A 22,893-nucleotide genomic window follows, 5' to 3' on the forward strand; every position below is an offset into this window, starting at 1 on the left:
ACACTCCCTGCATTAGAAGCATGGATTTCTAACCACTGGAGGGCCAGGGAAGTCCCTGTTGTTGTAATTTTTAAAGCTATGTCAATAGAAATAAATTCCAAGAGATATCTCATTTATCCTTGCAGCAAGCAAAGGGGTAAATCACCTCATCTTTTTGTTTCTCTCTGTCTTGTCTTCAATCATTTCTTGAACTCACATTTTTTAGGCCTTATTACACCCCAGGGATTGTATCTAGACTACACTCCTAAGATTATGTCTAGAATGGTGTGGAACACAGGAACGGCCCCTAGCTTTACAGGACTTATAGCCTAGTCAAAGCCTAAAAGTAGGTAAAAACATCATTATGTGGTCTACAGCTTTGTCAATCACTTGTGAGCTCTGCTTTCACTTCATTCTGTTCATTTAAATGTAGAGCCACTTGAACCTTTTAGAATTAAAAAATTTCCCCCCAAACATCCTGTGTGCTATGCTGTGCTTAGTCGCTCAGTCATGTCGGACTCTTTGCAACCCATAGACTGTAGCCAACCAGGCTCCTCTGGCCATGGGGTTCTCCAGGCAAGAATTGTGTAGCGGGTTGCCATGCCCTTCTCCAGGGGACCTTCCCAACCCAGGGATCAAACCCAGGTCTCCCGCATCGTGGGCAGATTCTGTACCAACTGAGCCAACAGGGAAGCCCAAAACATGCTCAGAGATTTTTAAATAAAACTGCTATTCAATTATGCCTAAAGTATGAATTTGTAATAAAACACATGTTTATTTATATTTACTTATGATTTCTAAGTAAATAAATAAAGCCAAAGTCCATGCCTAGTATGATATGTTCTTTTTTAAATGGAATGAATGAGGTAGATAGAAAGTCTTACTCCCCACACCTTACAGGCCCCAATAATCTAACACTGAAAAACAAAGTATGGATTGAGTAAGGAGAAAAATATACATATTACATAAAAAGTCTGAAGCACAATATACCAAAATATTAACAGTAATGACCTTTGGGTGGAAGGCTAATTTTTACTTCTATGTATTTCATATAATATGTATTATATTGCTATCATGTGTTTCTAAATTTATCTCCAATGAATATGTACAACTTATGTGAAAAAGAAATATAAAAATTAAAAGGCCATATATGGCCTTGTCTATGAAGACATATAACTCAGCAGACTAGGAAATAACTGAAGAATAGGGAATATAATAGTAAATGCAGCTTCCCAGTCAATAAAATTAAATGTATTTAACTTTTAGAAGTTCAGAGTCACATTTACCAGTTCTACTGCACAATGATCTACAGAGATTGTTATCCTTTCAATCTCATTATAATCATTGTCAATTACCTAAACTCACGAGATCACAGCTTGATAACTCCTCTGAGGAACTTGGGAGTTTTCTATCCTAAGAAATAAACTCTGGAAGTCTCCTCAACTTAATCTCCATAAAAGAAAACTATTATCAAAATGTATTTCATTAAAAAATACTAAAAATAATAAAATACATTTTCTATTCATGCTTGCTAAATCACTTCAGTCGTGTCCAACTCATTGTGACCCTATGGACCGTAGCCCGCCAGGCTCCTCTGTCCATGGGATTTTCCAGGCAAGAATACTGGAGTGGGTTGCCATGCCGTCCTCCAGGGGGTCTTCCTGATCCAAGGGTCACACCCACACCTCTCACGTTTCTTGCACTGGCAGGCGGGTTCTTGACCACTTGTGCCACCTGGGAAGCCCCACGTTTTCTATACTGAATCTCAATGACTTGTGCTCCTAAGAGAACAAATTTCTGGGATGTGAATAGTCTAGTTTCATGCTAACTCTAGTATAAAAAGCTAACTCACCCAACATTATTCATTCATGAATATAAATGCAAGTCCTTGACGTTGATAGTGACTGATTCAAAGGATATAGAGAAAAAAATCAAAGAGAAAAACAAAAATGAGTGAAAAGTTCCTTGATGGTAAAAATAAAGTTTTACACATCAGCCTCTTCCAAACCACCTGAAGGAGTGCCAAGAAGGGCGTTTCACAAATAGTTGCCGAAAAACTCACAAATAGAGATGTATCTCCAATTTGCCAATATCTGCGCTTCCGAAGTCAAAATCTATCAAACTTCCGTAAGTCAAATGTGTATCAATTTCTACCCGTAGGTAGTCCTTAAATAGTTATTTCTATTATAACACATCTAAAAGATACGGGAGAGAAGTGTCTTGCTTAAAGAAAAACCAAGTAAAAAGCTGAAGTTATACAAAGGCCAACTGAGGTACGAGGAGGAGAACTGAAGGTGTATTACTAAATGCTGACCTTCGGTACCATCTAAGGTTTTCACACAAGAGATGTGCAAAGACCAAGAATTAGGAATAACTGCCAACTAAAAAGTACTCAGAAACGAAGACCCACTGGTGAATTTTAGTCATGATTTAAGATAATGTGAAAATTGGACAATTCATACACAACTTTAGCAAACAGCTGATATACAGAATGAGGCATAACTATTAGTCATTAACTAAATAAAACACAGGGCTTCCCAAGTAGCTCAAACAGTATCCTTACTGCAATGTGGGAGACCTGGGTTCAATCCCTGGGTTGGGAAGATCCCTTGGAGAAGGGAATGGCAACCCACTGCAGTATTCTTGCCTGGAGAATCTCATGGACAAAGGAGCCTGGTGGGCTACAGTCCATGGGGTTGCAAGAGTTGGACATCACTGAGTGACTCATACACACACAAATAAAACACTCTCTTAATAAAGTGATTAATTAATATCCAATATTATGAATAAAAGACAAATTTTAAATCTATTGCAAAGGGATCTGGAAGGAAGCAAAGAAAACTAAAAACAAAAGGATAGGATTGTAGGTGAGCTTTTATTTATTTTTAATCCCTTCTTTGGTAGTATGGTCACCATGTTGTTTTCGAAACTTCTATTAATCACAAAGTAACATAAAAATAAAAAAGAATAAGCAAGTCAACCAATAAACAAACCTTCTTTGAAATGCTAAAAACAGGGAAAACTTTTTTTTCTGTAAGTTGCCCAAAATGAATAAGTGAATAATCCTCGTCTTGTCAGTATAAAACGGAACTTAATTCAATCCAGATTACACAGGAAGCAGAACTGTTTACAAAGACATAAAGCTTTAATCAGTGAAGATCTGATTGCTACTGCCTCTCTCCTATTTCATGTTCAGTTTTCCTATGCTGCCCTGAGGGAATAAAACAGAGCTGCCACATGTCAAGTATTCATTTGCTTTTCAGTAACAGAAATGCAGACGTCAGAAACTCTTCTCTGAGTTGACAGATTATGCAATGGTCTTTGCAAACAGTCTTAACTACGCACGACTGATAAAATACTGATTGCAAAAGCTAACTCAAAACCAACGTTGCAGAAATATAACAAGATGGAAAAAAACCAATGTAAGACCATACTGGGTCAATTTAATGAATCATTATTAAACAAACATTTATTAACTCCTAGCAGGTGTATAATATACTGCTTAGTCAATAAAGAAAAAAAGAATCCCATTATTTTGTAAAATCTGTTTTTGTGGAGACAGGCCGATATAGAAAGTGGAGTGGCAACAGAAGAATGAGAAAAAATAAGATACTTGCATCTAACGTAATATAATTTGATGCTTACTTTTGAAAATTTAATACCTTTCCCTTAAAACATTTTAAAAGATACGTTCCTGTTATAAAATGGTTATGATAACCTTACTTTCATTTCTAGAAGGTTTTTTTCACTGATGAAAAAATCCACTCATATTTGTTCTTTGACAAATGTCTGCATTTACTGTCCTCGCCTGGGCCCCGGTATGTTGTCTCATCAGCAAACAGATATGCAGGGAAAATATGCAGGGATTTTGAAGGTGATCCTATTTGGTCTGGAGGACACACACTTTTTCCAAGAGCAGACGATGATCCAAACCAACATATCCACTGTCAGCTATTGCTATTAATACCAGGATTGGTACTGAGTATGAAACCTACATAAAATATAGTAGAGGACAACAATCCTAGACTTTGGGAAGAGGGCCATATGACACTCACAACCATGACCTGAACCTTAGAACACAGAAGTCCTTATCAACATTTCTGTGAGGTCACAAATGATTCTGGTGACACTAGAAACAGATATGTATTTTTCTACAATAATTGCTTATTTTACTAACTTCTAAGACAGTGGCCTCTCTCTTGTTGTTCAGTTGCCAAGTCACGTCCAACTCTTTGTGGCCCCATGGACTGCAGCACACCAAGCTTCCCTGTCTTTTATTATCTCCTGGAGTTTGCTCAAACTCATGTCCACTGAGTCAGTAATACCATCCATCTATCTCATCCTCCGCTGCCCCCTTCTCCTCCTGCCCTCAATCTTTTCCAGCATCGGGGTCTTTTCTAAAGAGTCAGTTCTTCGCATCAAGTAGCTAAAGCATTATAGCTTCAGCAACAGTCCTTCCAAATTCAGAGTTGATTTCCTTTCGTACTGACTGGTTTGATCTCCTTGCAGTCCAAGGGACCCTCAAGAGTCTTCTCCAACATCACAATTCAAAAGCATAAATTCTTTGGTGCTCAGCCTTCTTTATGGTCCAACTCTCACATCTATACATGATGTGAGGCCTCAGAAGTGGCCTCTCTACTGAGGAATAAAATATGCACATACTAGCTGAGATCTGAAAACTTAACTAGCCAGCGGAAAGGCTTAGAGGGCTCTGCAACAGCTTAGGCGGCAGTAATGTCTCTGGATTTAATGAGCCTGAGGATACAAGTCAGACCTTCCTGAGTCCCTACCCCCATCTCCAACCCTAAGCATAACGATTTCAAGACATCTAACCCCCTGGTGGAGCCCCTATGAATTCTTGCCATAAAGCTAAATTCCTTCCTCAGCAACTTGGAATTATTCATGTGCTTCTCAAACTTCTTCCATCCAGGTTGTAAACTTGACCATGTAGAATTTTAGGTCAAGTAAATTCCCTACCCTGATAATACCACAATGCCATAGAGCAGACCTCATTTCAAATAGCAGACCTCATTTCAACTAACGACAGAAATCCTTCAAAAATGTGCTAATTACAGTCAAAAGTCGATCCTGGATTTTCACTTTGGTCCAAAAGTTTGATGTAGCACTGAGCTGCACAGAAGCGAACCTTTGCTTTCCTCCTCTACATAAAGGCTAAAAATTCAAACTTAATCCTTGGTATCAGTATTACAGGCCCTGACAATAAATCTTAGAGGAGAAAGTAGCTGTGGCAAGCTGGCAGGGCAGGCATTCCAGCAAATCCCCAACAAATTAGCTCATCCAAATTAGAACCAAATTTCCCTTCCTCATTTGAGTTGCTAGTTTCCTGGTGAGATATCGGTACTTTCTATTTCTGGCCTGATGGTGAAAAAGGAATTAAACCATGTCAGCCCGGAACTTCGCCCCATTGTGTGTGCGTGTGTTGTCTCTGAACTAGAGCTTTCAGGTTTGCCATCCCCAAACTCAACATCAATTACATTTCTATAACTTTAAAGTGCAAAAAATATTTTTAAATTTTACTGTAGGTTAAATAATTTAGTTAAAGAGAGGAAAAAAGATACGGACATAATACCATGGAATTACTAATTTTTCTCTCATTTCTCTTACTTTTAAGAGATTAATTTCTCATAAAGATATGCCAAAAGTACAAAGCGGGATAAAAGATAATCAGACTTCCCTGGGCATCCAGTGAGTGGTTAAGAATCCACCTTTCATACATATATACAATGGAATATTAGCCATTAAAAAGAATACATTTGAATCAGCTCTAATGAGATAGATAAAACTGGAGCCCATTATACAGAGTGAAGTAAGCCAGAAAGATAAACACCAATACAGTATACTAACGCATATATATGGAATTTAGAAAGATGGTAACGATAACCCTATATGCAAAACAGAAAAAGAGACACAGATGTACAGAACAGACTTTTGGACTCTATGGGAGAAGGCGAGGGTGGGATGATCTGAGAGAACAGCATCGAAACATGTATATTATGAAGTGTGAAACAGATCGCCAGTCCAGGTTGGATGCATGAGACAAGTGCTCAGGGCTGGTGCACTGGGATGACCCAGAGGGATGGGATGGAGAGGGAGGTGGGAGGGAATTCAGGATGGGGAACACATGTAAATCCATGGCTGATTCATGTCAATGTATGGCAAAAACCACTACAATATTGTAAAGTAATTAGCCTCCAACTAATAAAAATAAATGAGGAAAAAAAAAAAAAAGAATCCAACTTTCAATGCAGGAAGGAGTATTGAGTTTGATTCCTGGTTGGAGAATTAAGATCCCACATCCCACAGGGTAGCTAAGCCTGAGTGCTACAACTAGACAGAAGCTGCAACAAAAGATTTCCTATGCCACAACTAAGATCTAATTCAGTCAAATAAATAAATATTAAAAAATAAAGATAATCAGAAATGGTAACTGTTCACTCTAGTAGGTAAAAAACAACAAACTTTTGCATTCAAATCTAAAACCTTTATTTTTCTGGAAAATGAAAATACTCTTTCACTTATATTAGGTGCAGAACTTAGCTTTTCTCCAAATAAAAATTTCTAAACAGTATCTTCCTCCAACTTTTCTCCAGATAGGTTGTTGCTGTCCTGTGGCTCAGTCGTGTCAGATTCTTTGTGACCCCAAAGACTACAGCACACCAGGCTCCCTGTCCTTCACCATCTCCCAGAGCTTGCTCAAACTCACGTCCATTGAACTGGTGATGCCATCCAAACATCTCGTCCTCTGTCATTCCCTTCTCCTCCTGCCTTCAATCTTTCCCAGCATCAGGGTCTTTTCTAACGAGCTGGCTCTTCACATCTGGTGGCCTAAATATTGGAGTTCAGCATCAGTCCTTCCAATGAATATTCAGAACTGATTTCTTTTAGGATGGACTGGTTGGATCTCCTTGCAGTCCAAGGGACTCTCAAGAGTCTTCTTCAACACCACAGTTCAAAAGCATCCATTTTTCATTGCTCAGCATTCTTTATGGTCCAACTCTCACATCCACACGTGACTATTGGAAAAACCATAGATTTGACTATACAGACCTTTGTCAGCAAAGTAATGTCTCTGCTTTTTAATATACTGTCAGGTTTGTCACAGCTTTTCTTCCAAGGAGCAAGCGTCTTTTAATTTCACGGCTGCAGTCACCGTCCACAGTGATTTTGGAGTCCAAGAAAATAAAATCTGTCACTGTTTCCATTGTTTCTCCATCTATTTGCCATAAAGTGATGGGAACGGATGCCAGGATCTTAGTTTTTTGAACGTTGACCTTTAAGCCAGAAATTCACTCTCATCTTTCACCCTGATCAAGAGGCTCTTTAGTTCCTCTTTGCTTTCTGCCATAAGGGTGGTGTCATCTGTTATCTGAGGTTATTGATATTTTTCCAGAAATCTTGATTCAGCTTATGATTCATCCAGCCTGGCTTTTCGCATGATGTATTCTGCACAGAAGTTAAATAAGCAGGGTGACAATACACAGCCTTAACGTACTCCTTTCCCAATTGTGAACCAGTCCATTGTTCCACGTCTGGTTCTAACTGTTGCTTCTTGACCTGCACACAGATTTCTAAGGAGGCAGGGTAAGGTGGTCTGGTATTCCCAACTCTTTAAGAATTTTCCACAGTTTGTTGTGATCTACACAGTCAAATGCTTCAGTGTCATCAATGAAGCAGAAGTAGATGTTTCTCTGGAATTAAAATTACCTTGCTTTTTCTATGTTCCAATGGATGTTGGCAATTTGACCTCTGGTTCCTCTGCCTTTTTTAAATCTAGCTTGTACATCTGGAAGTTCTCAGTTCATATACTGTTAAAGTCTAGCTTGAAAGATTTTGAGCATTACCTGCTAGCATGTGAAATGAGTACAACTGTGTGGTAGTTTGAACATTCCTTGGCATTGCCCTTCTTTGGGACTGGAATGAAAACTGACCTTTTTCAGTCCTGTGGCCACTGCTGAGTTTTCCAAATTTGCTGACATATTGAGTGCAGCTGTTTAAGACCATCATCTTTTGGATATTAAACAGCTCTCCTGGAATTCCATCACTTCTACTAGCTTTGTTAGATACAGGTGCACACAAGTAAATGGAGAAGGCAATGGCACCCCACTCCAGTACTCTTGCCTGGAAAATTCCATGGACAGAGGAGCCTGGTGGGCTGTAGTCCATGAGGTCGCTAAGAGTCGGACACAACCAAGTGACTTCACTTTCACTTTTCACTTTCATGCATTGGAGAAAGAAATGGCAACCCACTTCAGTGTTCTCGCCTGGAGAATCCCAGGGACGGGGGAGCCTGGTGGGCTGCCGTCTATGGGGTCGCACAGAGTCGGACACGACTGAAGTGACTTAGCAGCAGCAGCAGCAGCACACAAGTAAAAGACACAAGTGAGACCACTGCAAAGTCACAACTACAGCAAGAATATTTATGTTTCCTCCCCTTTTACATCAAATCAGTAATACCCAGAAGTTAAACTGCTTCAAAATTTCTGACACAGAATCCAGATACAGACAAGCATCTTGCTAAGGACATCCAAGATGCAAACAGCTGATGGGGAATTCTAGTTTGTAAAGGCAGCTGGTGCTTTAAAACATGCCAATCCATTTAGCTTTATTAAACACCAAACTACATGAATGCGGCTTACCTAGCTGTCTCATTGACATAAGCACAGAACAATTTAAAGAACTATGACCAAATTTGTCTTTAGGGTCGGAGAAGAGGGGAAATTTTTTGAAAAAGGAAAAGAGGGAACAGAACCTTCAGCAGCTCAATAAACAGAGTCCAGTCAGCACCCTGCTCACAGTCAAGGATCTTGGTGGCTTGCTGCAGCCCCAGGCACATGCTAGGTCCCATCAAGGCTGGGCAATCTTGGGCTAATAAATCACTCCAAATGCCAGAGGGTACCACCTGTTCCCACTCCCCAAGCAGCCACTGAAGGAGTGTCCTCGACTAAGACCAGTCACCCTAAACATGCCATTGCAAATATGGAGAGATACCCTCTCCAAAGTTATTTCACACGCATCACTACTCTAGGAAGTACTATGCTAATAAAAATAGCTAATGTTTGTTGAAGAAAGTAGAGAAAATCACTACTAGGCCATTCAGGTGTGATCTGAATCAAATCTTCTATGAATATACAGTAGAGGTGATGAATAGATTCAAAGGATTAGATCTGGTAAGCAGAGTGCCTGAAGAACTATTGGACAGACATTCCTATCAGTCTAGAGGCGGCAGTGACCAAAACCTCCCAAAGAAAAAGAAATGCAAGGAGGCAAAGTGGCTGTCTGAGGAGGCTTTAAAAATATCTGAGGGAAGAAGAGAAATGAAAAGCAAGGGTAAAGGAAAAAGATATTCCCAACTGAATGCAGAGTTTCAGAGAATAACATGGAGAGAGAAGCAGCCCTTTGTAAATGAACAATGTAAAGAAATAGAGGAAAACAACAGAACTGGAAAGACTTGAGATCTCGTCAATAAAACTGGAGGTATCAAGGGAACATATCATGCAAGGATTGGCATTAGAAATCATAGAAACAGCAAGGATCTAACAGAAGCAGAAGAAATTAAGAAGAGGTGACAAGAATATACAGAACAACTATACAAAAAAGATCTTAATGACCCAGAGAATCACAACGGTGTGGTCACTCACTTAGAGCCACACATCGTGGAGTGTGAAGTCAAGTGGGCCTTAGGAGGCATTACTATGAGCAAAGCTAGTGGAGTTGTTAGAATTCCAGTTGAGCTATTTAAAATCCTAAAAATGATGCTGTTAAAATGCTGCACTCAATATGTCAGCAAATTTGGAAAACTCAGCAGTGGCCACAGGACTAGAAAAGGTCAGTTTTCACTTCAATCCTAAGGAAGGGCAATGCCAAAGAATGTTCAAACTACCACAATTGTGTTCACTTCACATGCTAGTAAGGTTATGCTCAAAAGCCTTAAAGCTAAGCTTCAGCAGTTCATGAACTGAAAACATCCAGATGTACAAGCTGGGTTTCGAAGAGACAGAAGAATCAGAGATCAAATTGCCAACATCCACTGGATCATGGAGAAAGCAAGGGAGTTCCAGAAAAACATCTGCTTCACTGACTACATGAAAGCTGTGACTGCGGATCACAACAAACTGTGGGAAACTCCTCAAGAGATGGGAATACCAGGCCACCTGACCTGTCTCCTGAGAAATCTGTATGCGGGTCAAGAAGCAACAGAACCAGACACAGAACAACAGACCGGTTCAAGATTGGGAAAGGAGTAGAACAAGGTTGTACACGGTCACTCTGCTTATTTAATTTCTATGCAGAATACACCATGTGAAATGCCTGGCTGAATGAATCACAAGCTAGAATCAAGACTGCTGTAAGAAATATCAACAACCACAGATATGCAAATGATACCATTCTAATGGCAGAAAGCAAAGAGGAGCTGAAAAGCCTCTTGATAAGGGTGAAGGAGAGAGTGAAAAAGCTGGCTTGAAATGCGACATTCAAAAAGCTTAAGATCATGGCATCCAGTCCCATCACTTCATGGCAAATAGAAGGGGAAAAAGTGGGAACAGTGACAGATATTATTTTCTTGGGCTCCAAAATCACTGTGGATCGTGACTGCAGCCATGAAATTAAAAGATACTCGCTCCTTGGAAGGAAGGCTATGACCAACCTAGACAGCATTTTAAAAAGCAGAGACATCACTTTGCTGACAAAGGTCTGCAACTGATGAAGGTCAAGGTGGTATCAGCTGGGCTGACTCTACCAACGCTATTCCCAATTTCATGTCTTCAAAATTACTACCTCCTGCCATTTCCAGTGGGTTTCCTATAATCCCTCTTCTTTCCCAGAGCTGGTGTCCTGATGGAATAACTTCAATTTGTTGAGCTATTTCTCCAATAAGGTGCTCGTAGAATTTAATGTGTGTGAGACCCATTCTTTATGCATACCCACAGACATATACACCCTCTACCTGAAAAAGGTGACTTTATATGAGGCACAGACAGTCTATTCTTAGACATACACCCAACTCGGGTTCCTGTCACCACTATTTCTCCAACGCCCACTTCTAAGGGAGAAACATCCTCCACCTTGTCAGTCCCAGAAACAGCAAACAAGGGCTCTACAGCACTTACCGAAGATGTTTAAAACATTCTGATCACCAACAAATTATAGCAGTAAACCAGAAGAAGACCAATTATTCACCTAATGAAGGAAGAATGCAGGAAGAATGACGGAAGCACCAGAAATATTTTCTGATATGCAAGAGGGTTTTAGAGTTTCCTGCATCACAGAAGACAAGTCTCCCAGGCTTTCTTGGTCTTAAGACCTTAATGCTGTTGCTGCTGTTCAATCCCTCCGTGTGTCCAGCTCTTGGCGACCCCACGGACTGCAGACGCCAGGCTCCTCTGTCCTTCACCAACTCCCGGAGCTCGCGCAAACTCAAGCCCGTCAAGTCAGTGATGCCATCCAACCATCTCGTCCTCTGTCATCCCCTTCTCCTCCTGCCTTCAATCTTTCCCAGCATCAGGGTCTTTTCCAATGAGCTGGCTCTTCTCATTAGGTGGCCAAATAATGGAGCTTCAGCTTCAGCATCAGTCTTTCCACTGAATATTCAGGGCTGATTTCCTTCAGGACTGACTGGTTTGATCTCCTTGCAGTCCACGGGACTCTCAAGAGTCTTCTTCAACACCACAGTTCAAAAGCATCAATTCCTCAGAGTGCAGCCTTCTTTATGGCCCAACTGTCACATCCATACGTGACCAGTGGAAAAACCACAGCTTTGACTAGACAGACCTTTGATGGCAAAGTAATGTCTCTGTTCTTTAATACACTGTCTCGGTTTGTCATAGCTTTTCTTCCAAGGAGCAAGTGTCTTTTAATTTCATGGCTGCAGTCACAGTCCACAGTGATTTTGGAGCCCAAGAAAATAAAATCTGTCACTGCTTCCATTGTTTCCTCATCTATTTACCATGAAGTGATGGGACCAGATGCCATGATCTTAGTTTTTTGAATGCTGAGTTTTAAGCCAACTTTTTCACTCTCCTTAATGTTGATGTTAGGGGGTTATTTTTTGTTTAAAAAATGCAAATTTCCTAAAAGCACTTCTGCTATCTTATTAGTTCCCCAAATACTTCAGTGCACACTGCTAGGTGTGAAACCACCTGAACAGGCTGCCCCAGTTCCTCCCCTCACGGCACTTACAGTGGAGTGGGCGGTGCAGACAGTGGCCAGTTCAACAGCATGAAGCAAAGGCTTCTGCTCAACGAGAGGGGGGCCATGGAGGGGGTGGATTCAGATGGTCACAGGTGCTTTCCTGGAGAGAGCTGTGTCTACTCTGAGACCTCTGAAAGGATGAAATGGATGGAGCCATCTGAAGATGTCGTGGGAAGGAGGTTGGGGGGGAGTAAGGGCAATGATGAGTGCTCTGAGCAGAGGGAACAGAAAATTCAGAGGCACAGAGAGCGGTTGTACACACACACAGCTCAGGGGCTGGGGGAAGCTAGACGGGAGGAGGGGTCCCCAGGCCATGCAGGGAGCTTGGACTTGACCACAAGAGCACTGAAGAACTTTAAGTCAGATACACAGCTTGACAACTAGTGCTCTGATTGTGTTATAGGGAAGGGATGAGCAAGACCAAAACTGGAGTTGAGGGGAAGGGCAAACGGGCCGCTGGGATGATCTAGGCAAGAGGGTCTGTGACGGGCTCCAGGGTAAAGGTGGCATCATGAAGAGAAATGGATGGACTACAGAGTCACTGAGGAGGTGGAGGATGTAGGAGCTGGGGACTATGTGGATCTGTGACCCAGAGCTGCTGGACGGTTTGTGTGTCCTTCATTTAAATGAGGAATAAGCAAAGACAGAGGTGCTTTCTGACCACTATGATTTTAAGGAATGTGTGGAATTACCGGAAGGTCTCAGCAAAGCTCAGCAGAGCCCAGAAGGCAGGAGATCTGAGAAGGATCAGCATAGAGATGATAATTAAGTTGACAGTATCACCCATGGAGAGATAGTACAGGAGAGGGAAGGGAGTGAAACACCAAAGACGCACACATTTAAGGAATGGGTGGGGGCGGGGGAGGGACAAGGGGAAAGGGAAGAGAAAGAACCACCACCATCACTGCTCATGAGGAAACTAGGCAGGAGTGGCTGAAGAAACCAAAGAAGATCCGACCCAAAAGAGGAGTGGGCTTTCAAGAAGGAAGGAGTGGTCATCAGTGTCAGACAGTGCCTGAAATGAATGAAAGAATATGATCTTGATAAAGAAGTCTTTGGTGACCTTGACAGGTGAGGGTTCTGTGGGCCATGGGGTGTAGGCCAGGTTGCAGGGGCTGCAAAATGATAAGCAGTGAGGAGATGAAAGCAATACGGTCAGCAAGGATTCCTATTTTTCAAGCAAATGGCCAGAGGGGTCCATGGGATCAAGGGAGATCCTCATAAAGCAGAAACTTAATCTGTTCAGATGCTGATGGGAAAGAGCCAGAAGAGAAAGAGAGCTTGAAATCCAGAGGGGGGAGAATGGATAAAGCACATTTCTTGAGAGGTGGAAAACTGAGAGTAGTGTTGGGTTGAAAGGCTGCAATTAGGAGAAAAGGCATCTCCATCTCAAGCACCAAGAAGGAGAGTGGGAAGCGACAGAGCAGACAAGTTTCTAGGTTAGGCGACTAACCTTTGAGCTCTTATTTTATTTGCAAGCTCCAAAATCCAAACCTTATATGGCGCATAGTTTACAGATAACACAAAAAGGGATGAACAAATAATGCCAGAACGACCGGTGTAACTTTATACACGGACAGTTTTTTGTTTTCACCATTTAAAACTCGCACTGCCATTCTAAATCCAAAAAAAAAAAAAAAACACAGAGTACCTTTAAATGTATGCGTCTACAATGTATTTCCATGCCAACCTCTTTGAACTGTCAGAAAACTAAACACAGGAATTCTGGGCGTGACGTTTTAACAGAACACGGTATTCGAGATGAATGTGCTCTCCAGACTGCTGACGTTTAAGCCTGTAAATCTTTGACCACTGATCAAATTCTGCCACAATTCAGTGATCCTCCTAAATGCTACTGAATTTTATGGTGGCTGTCAGCTGTAGTACCAGGCATCCCAGCTGCTCACCTTTACAGGAAGGTGATTCATTCAGCATTACTTCTCAAAAACAACCCTTTAATAAACACAAACAAAATGTTTTGAAAAGAAAGAAATGCTCACAATTACCTTAATTCCAATTTTAATCCACTGTCTACACAAATTAGAATCAACTCAAGGATGCCAAGCAAATCCAGATGACCTGGACAAACCCACACTTCTGCCGACTAAGAGCCATTGTTCAACAAGTTCATTTTGACTTATTTCTGGATTAGTAGCTGAATTTCAGATTAAAAATGCTAGAAGCATATTCATGGGCTAGGAGGTGTGTTAAAAGTACAAGAAAGCTCTTTTTGTCTGAAGGCAAAGGACTGAGAAGCCCTTTAGAACACTCTGATTTCTTCTAATTGGTCTCTTTCCAAACAGCCACAGAATTCCTCTCAATTCACTTACCCCTCATCCTCCTCAAAAAAAGCCTAATTTAGTTGTTAGAACTCAGCTACTTTTGTTTCAATACTACCCCAAATTCCTTCCATCAAACTGTGGCAGAAAAGGAATTCAACCGGAATTCACATTCGTTTTTAATTCAAGTTCAAGAAATTTCGATGGATACCATGTTGAGTGTACTCATCGTTTATGGTTCTGTTCTTAAGTCATTCTCGAAAATTTTCGAAACTATATTTTTAACTTCGAAAAGCATGTTCTGATTTTGTACTCTTTAAAATACAGAAACAATGTATCACCAGAGATTTTTATCCTTAGCATCTTGGCAGACGGTTGAAACACTGTTATTGGCTGAGAGGTTTGGGAGTTCATGTTGGCTTCAAATAAATCTAAATAAAACACTTCTATTATGTGCTCAGAGAAAGTAATTACAACGGTGCCAGCCCTTCATCATCAGGATTCAAAGCCTCTAAGACTCAAGTTAAGAGTACACAAATGAAGAAGAATTTTAAGAAGGAAAATAACTTGAAAATGGCTCTGTACCACAATCTGGCAATGGTGCCCTTGAAGTATTAAAATAAGAAGAATGCAACAAGGAGAAAGAGAAACAACACCCTTCACCTCACACTCCTGCTGCTTCTTTGCAAAGAGCTGTTTCATCTGACCTTCAGAGTATTCGGCACCAAGATGCAAAGAGAAATAGCTGATATGGGGCTCTGATTCCTGCTGTGTCTGAGACTACTTCAAAGATATTTCAGAAACAACATAACACTGTTATTTCCCAATCCTGACTTTAAATGAAACCATGCCTTGCAGAGACTTGTAGATGAATTATTTTGGTCAAAGAGAGTTTAGTGTCCATAATTTTAAAATGTGCTTGGAAACGTTTATAAGTATCAGCAGACTCCTAAGTAACAAGAGAATTATGAAATATGAAGAATTAACTGAATTTTTTAAAATGTATTTATTTTAATTGGAGGATAATTACTTCACAATATTATGATGGCTTTTGCCATACATCAACATGAATCGGCCACAGCTATACACGTGTCCCCCCCTTCCTGAACCTCCCCCTCCCCTCCCACCTCCCTCCCTCCCCTATCCCTCTGGGTCGAAATGAGCTGAATTTTAATGCTTAGTATCTACTGTACCTAATCTATCGTCTCAGCCTCCTGCCAACTTTTCCAACTCATATGCTCTAGCCTGCGTTTCAAAATCACCCCTCTGTCCTCTGCTCTCAGCCTACCTTCCTTCGTCTTAGCCTCGTCCAGCCTCCACAAGAATAATGTAAGCCAATTTGTCCACCGACTGGCCTAGAACACTGCCCTCTCATCCACACATAGGTGACAAGATTATTTCTGGTCGCTCCCTTGCCCCCTGGGGACGGTTCCATTCCTGGGCCTTCTGAGCTATTGCACAGGCCGCAGGAAGGGTCTTTTTTGCCTCATCTGCCCGCTCCTGAGCTTTCCTTTTGACCCAAGGAAGGAAAAAAATCCACCAAACACTTGGCAAATTTAAAGCTAAGAAGCAGGCTGATCTATGTAATAAAGGGCTGGGGGTAAGGGAAGAGCCTACAGCCTAGAGAAAATCCACCTGGCAGCAGGGAAAATGGGGAGGAAAGGAAGGAGAGATTGTGAGAAGTGCTGACGTGGAACGTGAGTTGGATGTCCTTCAAGAGATACAAGTGAAAGTGGAAATTCCTGTTAAATATACTTTTGTAGCTAGGACATGGAAGCAACCTAGATGTCCATCAGCAGGTAAATGGATAAGAAAGTTGTGGTACATATACACAATGGAATATTACTCAGCTATAAAAGGAACACATCTGAAGGATAACTGTTGCAATAATAGCAGAGGGTCGGGAAAGGCAAATGCATCTAAACAATTCTGCCAATTTTTCTTTGGGATATAACTGATACACACACACACATAAAATTGGAAAAGATCTTGATGCTGGAAAAGACTGAGCGCAAGAGGAGAAGAGGGAGGCAGAGGATGAGATGGTTAGATATCATCACTGACTCAATGGACATGAACTTGAACAAACTCCAGGAGACAGTGCAGGACAGAGGAGCTGCAGTGGGCTGCAGTCCATGGAGTCACACAGAGGCGGACATGACTTGACAAGTGAACAACAAATAACTGATATATAACACTGTCTTACAAAGATATTTTAAATGAATTCAGTTATTTAATAATCTCCCAGTAACATTTAATTTTAAAGCCCTTTTAATGCTCTTAAAATTTTAATTATAAAGTACAAGGATATGTACTTTAGAAATCTGAACGTCACATTTGAACCCCTAGTGGATACTTCGCTGGGTTTCCTCTTATCCTCAGGTAAGGCTGGCTTCCTGCAGAGAGACCCTTAGAGGAAAACAGTCTCCTCCTCACCTTCGCTGCAGCATCCCGTGTGTCTCGGCCGTCCTCCTCGGGCAAATAATTCTCAAGGCTCCTGCTCTCAACCTGTGTGGCTCCCACTGCTGGAAGACCTCCCTTTCACGGAGCCCTCCTGAAACTCCTACCCACTGGTCTAACTCTGCCCGAAGAATAAAGGCAGAAAGTATTTTGGTTCAACTAATTCCAAATGGCTATCATCCCAGGGATTTTGTCTATGTGGATAAATACATTAATTCAAAGCACAACATTCACACTGATAAACACTTACTTAAAATACGGCCCTCCAAACAAGACAAAGAAGTCTGCATTCGGTCAAGCAAGCCCAGAGTCTCATTTACTATCTTCCTCCACTCTATATACTTATTCTTCTTGTTTTAATAGTTACCTCCACCATGCCAACACAATGCACAGAGCTCCTCTGGGCCTGGCCCCTCGGTGTCTCTCAGCACATTTCCCACTGCCTCCTTACACCCTTGCTCTGCACTGAGTTTTAATTTCCCCAGAACTCTGTGCCTCTTACTGCTCCAGGCTTTCTGCATTGCTGTCTCTTCTTTCCGTGAACTTACTCTTTCTCCTCTTTGCCCAGAGAGCTCCCAGTCCTCCCTGACATCCTCCGGCAAGCTAAATTAGGTCACCCTATCGCCTGTGCTCACAGCACTCTGTATTTTTGCGGCACTTTTTCTTCCTCATAATTCTATGCAACTGCTTGGATGGATATGTTTTACTCCTTGTGATGGGTTGAACTGTGCTTAATCTATTAAAAAGAGAGGGGAAAAAAAAAAAAAAAGATATGTTGAAGTCCTAAACCCTGGTCCCTTATTTGGTGACTTTATTTGAAAACAAGGTCTTCACTAATGTCATCAGATTCAGGTGAAGTCATTAGGGTGAGTCTTAACCCAATATCAGAGGTGTCCTTATAAGAAGAAAATGCTATGTGAAGACACAAATGCACGGGAAGAATGCCATGTGATCACAGAGGCAGAAACTGGAGTGATGGAGCTGCAAGCCTAGACACACCAAAGACTGATGGCCATCACCAGAAGCCACAGGCGGCAAAGAGGGGTTCTTCCCTCCAGGTTTCAGAGAAGCACGGCCCTGCTGCCACCTTGAGTTGGGCTTTCAGTTTCCAGAAATCTGAGCCAATACATTTTTTCTTATTTCTTGTTTTGTGTTTTAACTTGGCTCTGCTATGTCTTAGTTGTAGCATGCAGGATCTAGTTCCCTGACCAGGGATCGAACCCAGGTCCCCTGCACTGGAATCGCTGAGCCTTAACCACTGGACCACCAGGGAAATCCCCATTTTTTGTTATTTTAAGCCACCTAGTTTGTGGTACTTTTTAACAGTAACCCTCAGAAACCAATACATTCCTTTACACTAAGTTTCTGGAAAGCAAGGTCTGTATTTTATCGATTTGCTGCATTCCCAGTGTACTCCCAGTGAGGAACAGAGGACAGCTGTCAGTACACACATGTTCACTGAATGAATGACCCATCCTTTGTTTGCAGTCAGCTAAAAGCTTCAGGTCTTTTTTTCTCAGACATCTACATAGACTGTCTTCATGATTCCATTTTGTTTCACTGATTATTTTCAAGCCTCAGTTCAGAACTTTAAGTTTCATATTATTTGGGATTCTATCTAACACAAATCTATCCATCAGAGTATCAAGCATCTTACCTATCTTCACGTCACTGCAAATTTAACCAGCATGACTCCTATCCTAATCCAAGTAAATGATAAAAATGTGAGAGGGTGAAGGACAGAGTACCATGGCACACCACCACCAATGTCCCTCCAAGCCATTTTCGACCCATTCATCAACAATTTCAGTATATTGTGCAAACAACTAGAGACCCACATTTCTCTCCAGCTTAGCCCAAGGTTATCACAACACATGATATTAAATGCTTTGCCAAAATGCGAATTATCATGCTTAAACTTTTAAAATCCACCATTCTCGTAACAGGTTAAAAAGTGGGTATGGAGTTTGTTAGGCATAACTGTTCTTGGTGAACTCACAATGCCTTGTGGGAAGTGGTCACTTTTTTCCCAAGAATGAACCACACAGTCCTAGAATTTCGCTGATGAACTGTATCCAGCTCCCTGATTTGTGGTTTCTAGGATCTGCACTGGTCTCTGTTTTGAAGACAAGGGTCACTGCTTCTCTCCTTTCTGTGCTCCCTTTCGTGTAGTACAGGGCATCTCCAAGATGACAGATGATCACTCCAGACTCATATCCACAAATTATTTTAATATTGCAAGATATACTTCATCCAGGTCTGAAACTGTGAGCTACTTTTTGTTGTTGTTGTTTTGTGAGCTAATTTAAAGCAGCTGCATTCTTTCTTACCCATTTGGGCCTCAGCCTCCCTTTTGGGTATCTGTTCTATCTTCTTTTCTTCTCAGAGAGCCAACTTTCTCCTAAACACAAAAGCACCTCTGCCTTCATCTACCGCTACCATTCCGAGGTCTGCTTTTCTTCTCCTTCCTGATTAAATACTTCATAAAGATTCAGCTCAAATGTTCCCGTGCTCTTTTTCACAGATTCATATGTTGTTCCCACATCTTTGAAGCCTGAGCCCCTCGAATTCCGGTGACAATCACCGTGAACCTTCCTGGTGCCTGCCATTCTCGGTCCTCACACTGAGTACTTCCGACTAGGATTCTGATTGTACAGTTGTCCACAGGTATCCTCAGGGGACTGGCTCCAGGGCCAGCCACAGCTACCCAAATCCACAGATACACGAGTCCCATAACCCACCCTGCATATTCACAGGGTCCCTGTTCTTGGGTTCAGCATCCATAACTGTAGAGGGCCAACTCTATTTGCACTGTCTTCTTTCTAAACAGGATTACCTGTTAGGGTTACACACAGGCCATAGGACACCCCAGGTGGCTCAGAGGTAAAGAACCCACCTGCCAATGCAGGAGACATAGGTTCGATCCCTGGGTCAGGAAGATCACCCGGAGAAAGAAACAGCAACCCACTCCAGTATTCTTACTTGGAAAATCCCATGGACAGAGGAGCCTGGCAGGCTAAAGTCCAGGGGGTCACAAAGAGTCAGACATGTCTGAGCAATTGAGCAGCACAGTCCATGAAATTATTTTCATATTTTCTCTTGAGTATTTTTAAATACATAGACTGAGTCTGCTAGATGGTCATTAGGAAACGTTCTAAGGTTTAAGCAAATGATTTCCATGTCACCAAAAGACACACATTTTATGAATATTACCAAAAAAGCAGAGCTTGTGCAAATTCTCAAATGCCCTAACCTCTTACTACTCAGCTTCGCTATTTTATTTATCTAACGTCAACAAAGACCAAGTTTGTTTAAGAATCTTTCACAGGAAGGTTTCAATGAATCCTGCTTGCGGGAAGGTCGCTGTTTGCAACCAGCGAAATGTTTCATCATCTTCAGCCCTCACATCAACCAATTGCTTGATGTCCTCTGAACACAAAGCTCACATGCACTCAGTCTCTCCCAGAGCACGCAGAACGCAGGATTCTACCATGATCATTAGAAGGTAAGCAGTTCATTGACGAGTCAAATCTGGCAAACAAATCCTTCTGAATTATCACTTGCGCCTTCCTCTGGACTTGCCACACGCCTACAGTTCTCCAAACTCATATCTGTGTAGTGTCCTTTTTCTAGGACAGGTTTCTGTGGGTGTAAAGACAATTTACTGAGGCATCTGAAAAAAAAATGCAACAAATACTAATAACTATAATCACAATTTTTGGCCACTTTCTTGTTTCATATTCTAGAGCCTGTTTATTTGGCTTTTAAAAAGACTTCTAAACACCTCCTTTTTCCTCAAATAGAGAAATGCTTCTAACCAAAATATTATTTCTAATGGGGCAGACCAAGGGCCTAGCACATTGAAAGCACTCGGTGAAGGATACTATTCAGCTTGAAAAATTAAAGCAAACTTCTCTGGTGGGCTGAAAGGATCACAGCATAAATGGAGCAAAAATGCGGGGGCAGGGAGTACACAGAAACATGGTTCCATGCTGGGACACAACTTTATCTAGGTGCGGGGAGAGTCTACTTCTGAGTCATCTTTGATCCTTGCCCCAATCAATAATTTTTGGTAATTTTTCCACTTCCCAAAAAGTGTTACCGCTGTACACGGCCAAGTAAGCGCAGGACGACTTAACACGTATGCTAAGACCTTGTTCCTGGTCGCACACTGGGCTCTGCGAAGCTGAGAATCCAGGCTCTATCTCAGGCGTCCGTGTGCGCGCCCATCACATGTGTGCCCAGGTAACCACAGGAGGTGTTGCAGACAAACACCTGAGAAAATACGGTAGGACAGAGGAAGGATCCTGCCCCCTCCTGACCAGCTACCAGGGTGGCAAAGCAGCGCAGACAGCACTCAGGCCCAGCACACAGGCCCAGCCCTGCTTCTCTGCGGCCAGCAAGGCTTCTCACCTCTCGGGGCCCCGGCAGACCCTGGATCCTCTGCATCCCCTTGCCTAAGAGGTTGTGTTGCTACCACCACAACAGTCTTCAGGGCACAGTCTCAGTGATATTATGTGGCTTCAGTTAAAAGGAATCCCAAACGCAATTTCCCTGAGCATGGCCACTGGGTCCTATCTCCTGAAAGAAGGCCCCAGCAGAAAGGGGGCAGATGAAAGCACTGAGAAACGCACCCTCACATGTGGGTTTCATTCTGTCCTTTCTTAACCGGCTACCCATTAGCCCCTGCATCATTCTGGGCAGGGACACAAAGTAAAAAAGCTAGGCTTTCTTCAAGGCTTCTCGAGCCTTCCTCCTCAGCCAAGCGTCTCCCCGCACCCTCTGGAAACGAGAGCTGTGCTGCCGGAGGGACCCCTCGTCCCACTGGCGTCACCTCTGGGCTGTGTTCTCAGCGAGCAGGTCCGGCCCAGGGTCCTGGGCCCCCTGGATGGGCGGCGATTCTGTGGGGGTCCGACAGCAGAAACCCCTCAGTGTGAGTCCTTAACCAAGAAGCTGACAAGCTAACAGGAGGGAAACAGTGCGCTAGAGTGAAACATCGAGAAACGATCCGCATCCTGCCAAATTAATCTGGTGTGAATTATTTCCAGCCCTACACGGCCCCTTTCCCGTCAATCACAGAGAACAAACACGGGCCAGCCGCAAGCTCTTCTGTGTGTGGGGAGAAACAGAAAGCAAGTCAGATCTTGCCTAAATTCTATAAGGACTTCTATGCATTTTTTCTGAAGTGTAAATATGTTTTTGACCTCCCTCTCATCAAAATGATACAATTTCATATTTGGAGTATGTTTTTCCTAGAAGGGAAGGACTGTAAAAATCTCAAGGAGTACAAAAAAGATAGAGGGGGAAAATATAGTTATCTGGCATATATTAGCCTAATCAATAATGTCAACAAACTAGTAAGAGTAAATACCATCATGGTACTATGTGTTTTCTTTCGAACTCAAATTATATCTAAAAAATGCTAAGCCTGAAATAGGTTTACAGCAGGTCATTTCGGTAACATTCATTTTGACTCCAGGTTAAAAATTTAAGTAATCTTAAAACAGGTAACAATTGATTTGCTTTTAAGATATTTTAAATTTTTATATAGCATTTCTGTGGTCACAAATCAACCATGGAGTATAAAATAAACATAATACTCTACCAAATATATATCCTCTTTTTTCAAAGACCTGGAATTTACAAATAAGAAAACACTAACACTACTGCCCATGGCGACTTCATTTCTTTTTGTAGTGGGGGACTTCTAACACGCTTGGTTACCTCAATTAAAAATTTCTGTGAACACCCTTCTTATTGCTATAACCTCAGTTCATTCATAGTTCTCACTTCACAGGAGCTCAATTATTCCTTCCTGCAATTCAGACACCTCACTTCCAACCAAATTCAGTTCAGTTCAGTCGCTCAGTTGTGTCTGACTCTTTGCGACCCCATGAGTCACAGCATGCCAAGCCTCCCTGTCCATCACAAACTCCCGGAGTTTACTCAAACTCATGTCCATCGA

General features: G+C 41.9%; 1 protein-coding gene across 4 annotated transcripts in view; it reads right to left on the minus strand.

Annotated features, from left to right (window-relative positions):
- The window catches only part of SLC7A2 (solute carrier family 7 member 2), a 71,587-nt gene that overhangs the window by 30,778 nt on the left and 17,916 nt on the right, over positions 1–22,893 (minus strand). The gene's annotated exons all lie outside the window — the stretch shown is intronic.

This window comes from Dama dama, chromosome 32 (assembly GCF_033118175.1).
Source record: "Dama dama isolate Ldn47 chromosome 32, ASM3311817v1, whole genome shotgun sequence".
NCBI lineage: Eukaryota > Metazoa > Chordata > Mammalia > Artiodactyla > Cervidae > Dama > Dama dama.